The following is a 7,545-nucleotide window of genomic DNA, read 5'->3' as shown; positions in this document are numbered from 1 at the left end:
TGATCCACACAGCCAAAGGCTTTGGCATAGTCAATAAAGCAGAAATAGATGATTTTTCTGGAACTCTCTTGCTTTTTTGATGATCCAGCAGATGTTGGCAATTTGATCTCTGGTTCCTCTGCCTTTTCTTTTTTTTTTCATTCATGAGACACCCTCAGACATTTTATTAGGGGCTTAGAAAGGGTCCTACAGGATCTTCCTCTGTGTTCCCAAGGGTTATGGCCCCAGGAATAGATCAGATCTGGACGTAGGACAAGGTGACATCACCGTGGATCTCCACCAAGTCCACCCTCTGGAAGGCTGAGAGGCTATGGGAGAAGTCGAAGAGGTGCTGGCCATTGGCATACACTTTGAAGCGATCTGCACCACAACGAACGGACAGATCAAAGAACTGTCCAGGACCGAATGGGTTGTAGGGGACCTTCCTCTCCTCAGATCCCCAAGAGCCATTCAGAAAGCTGTTCTGAACCACAGCGCCCTCGGTCATGCAGGGGTTAATGTGCAGAGCCACGTCCCCAGAGGATCCCACCTTGAAGTTGATGACAAAGCTCTTGGCTGTGGGGGGTATGTAGCCCTTGATAATGATGGTTCTTCGAGCTATGAGCCCCCCCTTGCAGTCTCCCATTAAATGGCACGGGTGGGTTGAAGGCTGGGGGTCCCTCCATGGTAGGCAGTCTGCTTTGTTGTTGATAGTACTGTCCGGGACTTGGGTACGCCTTAGCAGGCATGGGCATCTGGTTTGAGGGGGGCTGGCCTCCAATGAAGTTAATTGATTGAAGCATCAGGTCGCCATCCACATGCAGGTGGGTGACCATCTGCAGCAGGATCCGGTGCTTAAACTCATCGAAGGGAGTCCCATTCACCACCACCTTGAAGTGCTCCATCATGACCATGAACACCAGCTCGAAGGCCGCACCCTTGCGGAAGGGCATGCTCATTTTCCTCTCCTCGTTGCCCCACGAGCCATTCTGCTTCGAGTTCAAGACCACCTTATCCCAGCCATCAAAGTGGGGATTGAAGTGGAAAGCGACGTCTGCCCCTTGGCCCTGCCCCACCTCGAAGTTCACGAAGAACCTCTTCATGTGCTCGCTAGCCACTCCTTGCATGTAAATGGACATTCCAACTCTGAGACCTCCTGGGATGGGGTTGTGGTAGGGCAGTGTCGGGTTGTAGGTGGGCTGGTAGCCTGGTGCAGGGACAAAGGCCATCTTTAGAGGCTGGGCTGGTGACTTCTCCTGTGAGAAAAGCTGCAGGAGTCGTGTATGGTGGCAGCTAGCAGGTGGTGGGTGGCTCTTTTTTTTTTTTTTTTGGTGGGTGGCTCTTATAGCTGAGGATAAGGGTGTGGCTGGCAGGGCAGGGTCCATGGTGGGGTCTGTCTTCTGCACATCCCAGGCTCCCTTCTCTTACCAGCCTCCCCTCTGCCTTTTCTAAAACCAGCTTGCACATCTGAAAGTTCATGGTTCACATATTGCTGAAGCCTGGCTTGGAGAATTTTGAGCATTAGTTTACTAGTGTGTGAGATGAGTGCAATTGTGCAGTAGTTTGAGCATTCTTTGGCATTGCCTTTCTTTCTTTGACCTTTTCCAGTCCTGTGGCCACTGCTGAGTTTTCCAAATTTGCTGGCATATTGAGTGCAGCACTTTCACAGCATCATCTTTCAGGATTTGAAATAGCTCAACTGGAATTCTATCACTTCCACTAGCTTTGTTTGTAGTGACGCTCCTAAGGCCCACTTGACTTCACATTCCAGGATGTCTGGCTCTAGGTGAGTGATCACACCATCGTGATTATCTTGGTCGTGAACATCTTCTTTGTACAGTTCTTCTGTGTATTGGGGAACAGTACCCACTCTAGGATTCTGGCCTAGAGAATTCCATGGACTGTATAGTCCATGGGATAGCAGTGAGTCGGACATGACTGAGTGACTTTCACTTCACTTCTGTGTATTCTTGCCACCTCTTCTTAATATCTTCTGCTTCTGTTAGGTCCATACCATTTCTGTCCTTTATTGAGCCCATCTTTACATGAAATGTTCCCTTGGTATCTCTAATTTTCTTGAAGAGATCTCTAGTCTTTCCCATTATGTTGTTTTCCTCTATTTCTTTGCATTGATAGCTGAGGAAGGCTTTCTTATCTCCTCTTGCTATTCTTTGGAACTCTGCATTCAGATGCTTATATCTTTCCTTTTCTCCTTTGCTTTTCACTTCTCTTCTTTTCACAGCTATTTGTAAGGCCTCCCCAGACAGCCATTTTGCTTTTTTGCATTTCTTTTCCATGGGGATGGTCTTGATCCCTGTCTCCTGTACAATGTCATGAACCTCCATCCATAGTTCATCAGGCACTCTATCTATTAGATCTAGTCCCTTAAATCTATTTCTCTACTTCCACTGTATAATCATTAGGGATTTGATTTAGGTCATACCTGAATGGTCTAGTGGTTTTCCCTACTTTCTTCACTTTAAGTCTAAATTTGGCAATAACGAGTTCATGACCGCAGTTAGCTCCCGGTCTTGTTTATGCTGACTGTATAGAGCTTCTCCATCTTTGGCTGTAAAGAACATAATCTGATTTCGGTGTTGACCATCTGGTGATGTCCATGTATAGAGTCTTCTCTTGTGTTGTTGGAAGAGGGTGTTTGCTATGACCAGTGTGTTCTCTTGGCAAAACTCTATTAGCCTTTGCCCCGCTTCATTCCGTACTCCAAGGCCAAATTTGCCTGTTACCCCAGGTGTTTCTTGACTTCCTAGTTTTGCATTCCAGTCCCCTATAATGAAAAAGACATCTTTTTTGGGTGTTCTAAAAGGTCTTGTAGGTCTTCATAGAACTGTTCAGCTTCTTCAGCATTACTGGTTGGGGCATAGACTTGGATTACTATAATTTTGAATGGTTTGCATTGGAAATGAACAGAGATCATTCTGTCATTTTTGAGATTGCATCCAAGTACTGCATTTCGGATTCTTGTTGACCATGATGGCTACTCCATTTCTTCTAAGGGATTCCTGCCCACAGTAGTAGATATAACGGTCATCTGAGTTAAATTCACCCATTCCAGTCCATTTTAGTTCGCTGATTCCTAGAATGTCGACATTCACTCTTGCCATCTTCTGTTTGACCACTTCCAATTTGCCTTGATTCATGGACCTAACATTCCAGGTTCCTATGCAATATTGCTCTTTACAGCATCGGACCTTGCTTCTATCACCAGTCACATCCACAACTGGGTATTGTTTTTGCTTTGGCTCCATCCCTTAATTCTTTCTGGAGTTATTTCTCCACTGATCTCTAGTAGCATATTGGGCACCTACTGACCTGGGGAGTTCCTCTTTCAGTATCCTATCATTTTGCCTTTTCATACTGTTCATGGGGTTCTCAAGGCAAGAATACTGAAGTGGTTTGCCATTCCCTTCTCCAGTGGACCACATTCTGTCAGACCTCTCCACCATGACCTGCCAATCTTGGGTGGCCCCACATGGCATGGCTTAGTTTCATTGAGTTAGACTGTGGTCTAACTCAAGGCTGTGGTCTGTGTGATTAGATTGACTAGTTTTCTGTGATTATGGTTTTAGTGTGTCTGCCCTCTGATGCCTCTCGCAACACCTACCGTCTTACTTGGGTTTCTCTTACCTTGGACGGCGGCTGAGAGGAGCAACCCCACGTCCAAGGAGTGGTGGTTGCGTGGGCGCAGGAGGGCCAAGAGGAGCTACTCCATGTTCAAGGTCAGGAGGGGCGGCCCTGAGGAGATACCCCTTGTCCAAGGTAAGGAGCAGCAGCTGTGCTTTGCTGGAGCAGCCATGAAGAGATACCCCACCTCCAAGGTAAGAGAAAAAGTACTTAGTGACTAAAGAAAAAATGTAGAGATAATAATCTTTACCCCACCCACTTCCTAGGGCTCCTGGGAGGGTCAGATGAGACAATGAACGTGACAGTGCCTCGTAAACTGTAAGTAAAAGTGAAAGTAAAGTTGCTCAGTTGTGTCCGACTCTTTGTGACACTATGGACTGTAGCCCACCAGGCTCCTCCTCCGTCCACGGGATTTTCCAGGCAAGAATACTGGAGTGGGTTGCCATTTTCTTCTCCAGGGGATCTTTCTGACCCAGGGATCGAACTCAGGTCTCCCACACTGCAGGCAGACTCTTTACCATTTGAGCCACCAGGGAATCCCAAAGGTGTGTTCAAATGCCATGGACTTACTTTTTAATCTGTGCTTGAGGGCTCTGGATGAAATTTGCCAAGATTGTCCACAGTTATTTAGCCAGTGACATCACTGCCTGTGATGGGAGTCGAGGGTGGGGCACAGAAGGCGGGCCAGAATCCCAGGGGTGGGTGCAGAAGGGACCCCACCCATTGCCTCCCCAGAGCAGACTTGGGTTTGCCCCCACTCATTTTAACAACCTGAAAAAATTCAATCTCCTAGTCTCCAAACTGTCAAAGACTGACACAACCTCTGTGCTCAGGGGAGGCCTGGATTCAAGTTCAAGGGTTGGAGCCACTCTGATCTGATTCTCTGTCTCCAGGGTCTTTGATCGGTGTCTGGACATGGTGGGTATCTGGAATAAATCTGTTGTTGAACGAAATACAGGTAGTATGTTTTGTGAGCTCTCATCCTCTTTAGTCTCACTTCCTTTGTTTGCACATTCCAGGTGTAAGTAAACATTCAAATAAAAAAACACAACTGATTGTGATTGAGAGCAGGGTGGCCCACTCGTGCTTGAAAATGTGACTGGCCAGTGTTAATGAAAGGTCAGGCTGCAGAGATGGGTATCCCCATCTTGCATGTGGTGCATGCCCGCTTGGTTGTGTCTGAATCTTTGCACCCCCATGGACTGCGGCCTGCCAGGATCCTCTGTTCATGGGATTTCCCAGGCAAGCATCCTGGAGCAGGCTGCCATTTCCTCCTCCAGGGATCTTCCTGACCTAGGGATCAACTCTCATCTCCTGTGTCTCCTGGCATTTCGTTAACCCCAGGACGCTGTGAGACCAGAGTCTCCTGGGAGGGGCTTTCTGGGTCCCTGTGGCTGGCTGGGTTTCGGGTTCCTTCATTGGCCCTGCTGGTCACAGGAGCTGAAAGAAAATGTCTTAAACCAAAAATATTTCTGAGTGTTTATTGTGTGCTTGGCCCTGTCCCGGGTGCTTTGGGGAATATGGAAAAGGTCCGATTGTGGCTTCTCTGTTGGAAGCATTCAGCCTAAAGTTGAGAAGATGTGGTGGCTTCAGGGGAGGCTCCCCACCGGTGGGCAGTGTGTGCCCAGGGCCAGGGACGTGGTGGGCCAGTGGGCAGAGCAGCAGGTCCTCAAAAACTCGAGGAGGTGGAAGTATGTGAAGAAGCCAAAGTCAGTCACTGAAATTCATTTCTCCCCCACCAAATATCTTCTTTCTTTTTCTGTCCCCAATTAGGAGACTGTATGGTTTTCTGTTTCTGCCTAACAAATAGCCACAAACGTAGCAACTTAAAATAGTGCCTAAAGGGGCTTCCCTGGTGGTCCAGTGGTTAAAAATCCACCTTCCAATGCAGGGGGCAGGGGTTCCATCCCTGGTAGGGGAGCTAAGATCCCAACATCCGAAGGGCAGCTAAGTCCGAGTGCCACAACTAGAGAAGCCCACACACCACAGGGGAGATCCAGTGCAGCCAAGATATACATGGGAACCTCATATAAGTGGAATCACACCATATATTTGTCTTTCTGTGAGTGGCTTGTTTTACTGAGATAATGTCCTCAAGGTTTATCCATGTTGTACTGTGTGTCAGAATTTCCTTTCTTTTCAAGGTGAATAGTATTCCATTGTATGTCTGTGCCACACTTTGCTTATTCACTCATCTGTCAATGGACACTTGTGTGGCCTCCACCTCTTGGCTGTTGTGAACAGTGCTGCTATGGACGTGGGTGTGCAGATATCTCTCCAAGACCCTACTTTGAATTTTTTGAGGGTATATCCAGAAGTGAAATTTCTGGATAGTGTGGTAATTGATAATTCTATTTTTAAGTGTTTGAGGAACTGCCATATTGTTTTTCCATAGGGACTGTGCCATTTTACGTTCCCACCAACAATGCACAGGAGTTCCAATTTCTCTACATCCTCATCAACATTTATTTTCTGTTTTTTGTTTTCATAGTAATTTTTATTTATTTATTTACTTGGCTGTGCCAGGTCTTAGATGGAGCACACGGGATCTTTGATCTTTGTTGCTGCTTGTGAACTCTTAGTTTCAGCATGTGGAATCTAGTTTCGTGACCAGCGATCACGAAATCAGTTTCGTGACCCTGCTTTGGGAGCTCAGAGTCTCAGCCACTGACCCCCAGGGAAGACCCTATTTTCTTTTCCTTTTTTTTTTTTTTGATAGTAGCCATCCTAAAGGGTTCGGGGCATAGACTTGGATTACTGTGATATTGAATGGTCTGTGCCCAGACCAGTAATGCTGAAGAAGCTGAAGTTGAATGGTTCTATGAAGACTTACAAGACCTTCTAGAACTAACAAAAAAGATGTCCTTTTCATCATAGGGGACTGGAATGCAAAACTAGGAAGTCAAGAAACACATAGAGTCACAGGCAAATTTGGCTTTGGAGTACAGAATGAAGCAGGGCAAAGGCTTATAGAGTTGTGCCAAGAGAATGCACTGGTCATAGCAGTAACACAAGAGAAGACTCTTCCATGTAACACAAGAGAAGACTCTACACATGGACATCACCAGATGTCAATACTGAAATCAGATTGATTATATTCTTTGCAGCCAAAGATGGAGAAACTCCATACAGTCAGCAAAAACAAGACCGGGAGCTGACTGTGGCTCAGATCATGAACTCTTTATAGCCAAATTCAGACTTAAATTGAAGAAAGTAGGGAAAACTACTATACCATTCAGTTCAGTTCAGTTCAGTTGCTCAGTCGTGTCCGACTCTTTGTGACCCCATGAACCACAGCACGCCAGGCCTCCCTGTCCATCATCCACTCCCGGAGTCTACCCAAACTCATGTCCATTGAGTCGGTGATGCCATCCAACTATCTCATCCTCTGTCGTCCCCTTCTCTTCCTGCCCTCAATCTTTCCCAGCATCAGGGTCTTATCAAATGAGTCATCTCTTCGAATCAGGTGGCCAAAGTATTGGAGTTTCAGCTTCAACATCAGTCCTTCCAATGAATATTCAGGACTGATCTCCTTTAGGGTGGACTGGTTGGATCTCCTTGCTGTCCAAGGGATTCTCAAGAGTCTTCTCCAGCACCACAGTTCAAAACTGTGGAACTCTCTTGCTTTTTCGATGATCCAGCGGATGTTGGCAGTGTGATCTCTGGTTCCTCTGTCTTTTCTAAAACCAGCTTGAACATCTGGAAGTTCATGGTTCACGTATTGGTGAAGCCTGGCTTGGAGAATTTTGAGCATTACTTTGCTAGCATGCGAGATGAGTGCAATTGTGCGGTAGTTTGAGCATTCTTTGACATTGCCTTTCTTAGAGATTGGAATGAAAACTGACCTTTTCCAGTCCTGCGGCCACTGCTGAGTTTTCCAAATTTGCTGGCATATTGAGTGCAGCACTTTCACAGCATCATCTT

General features: G+C 46.6%; 1 pseudogene; it reads right to left on the bottom strand.

Annotated features, from left to right (window-relative positions):
• Positions 1-235: 235 nt before the first annotated feature.
• Positions 236-1,208, bottom strand: LOC104988910 (annotated as a pseudogene).
• Positions 1,209-7,545: the final 6,337 nt, after the last annotated feature.

Source organism: Bison bison, unplaced genomic scaffold (genome assembly GCF_000754665.1).
Source record: "Bison bison bison isolate TAMUID 2011002044 unplaced genomic scaffold, Bison_UMD1.0 scf7180017864144, whole genome shotgun sequence".
In the NCBI taxonomy this organism is placed as follows: domain Eukaryota; kingdom Metazoa; phylum Chordata; class Mammalia; order Artiodactyla; family Bovidae; genus Bison; species Bison bison.
Note: the sequence above shows the minus strand (reverse complement) of the source record. Positions and strands in the feature narration are given on the sequence as shown.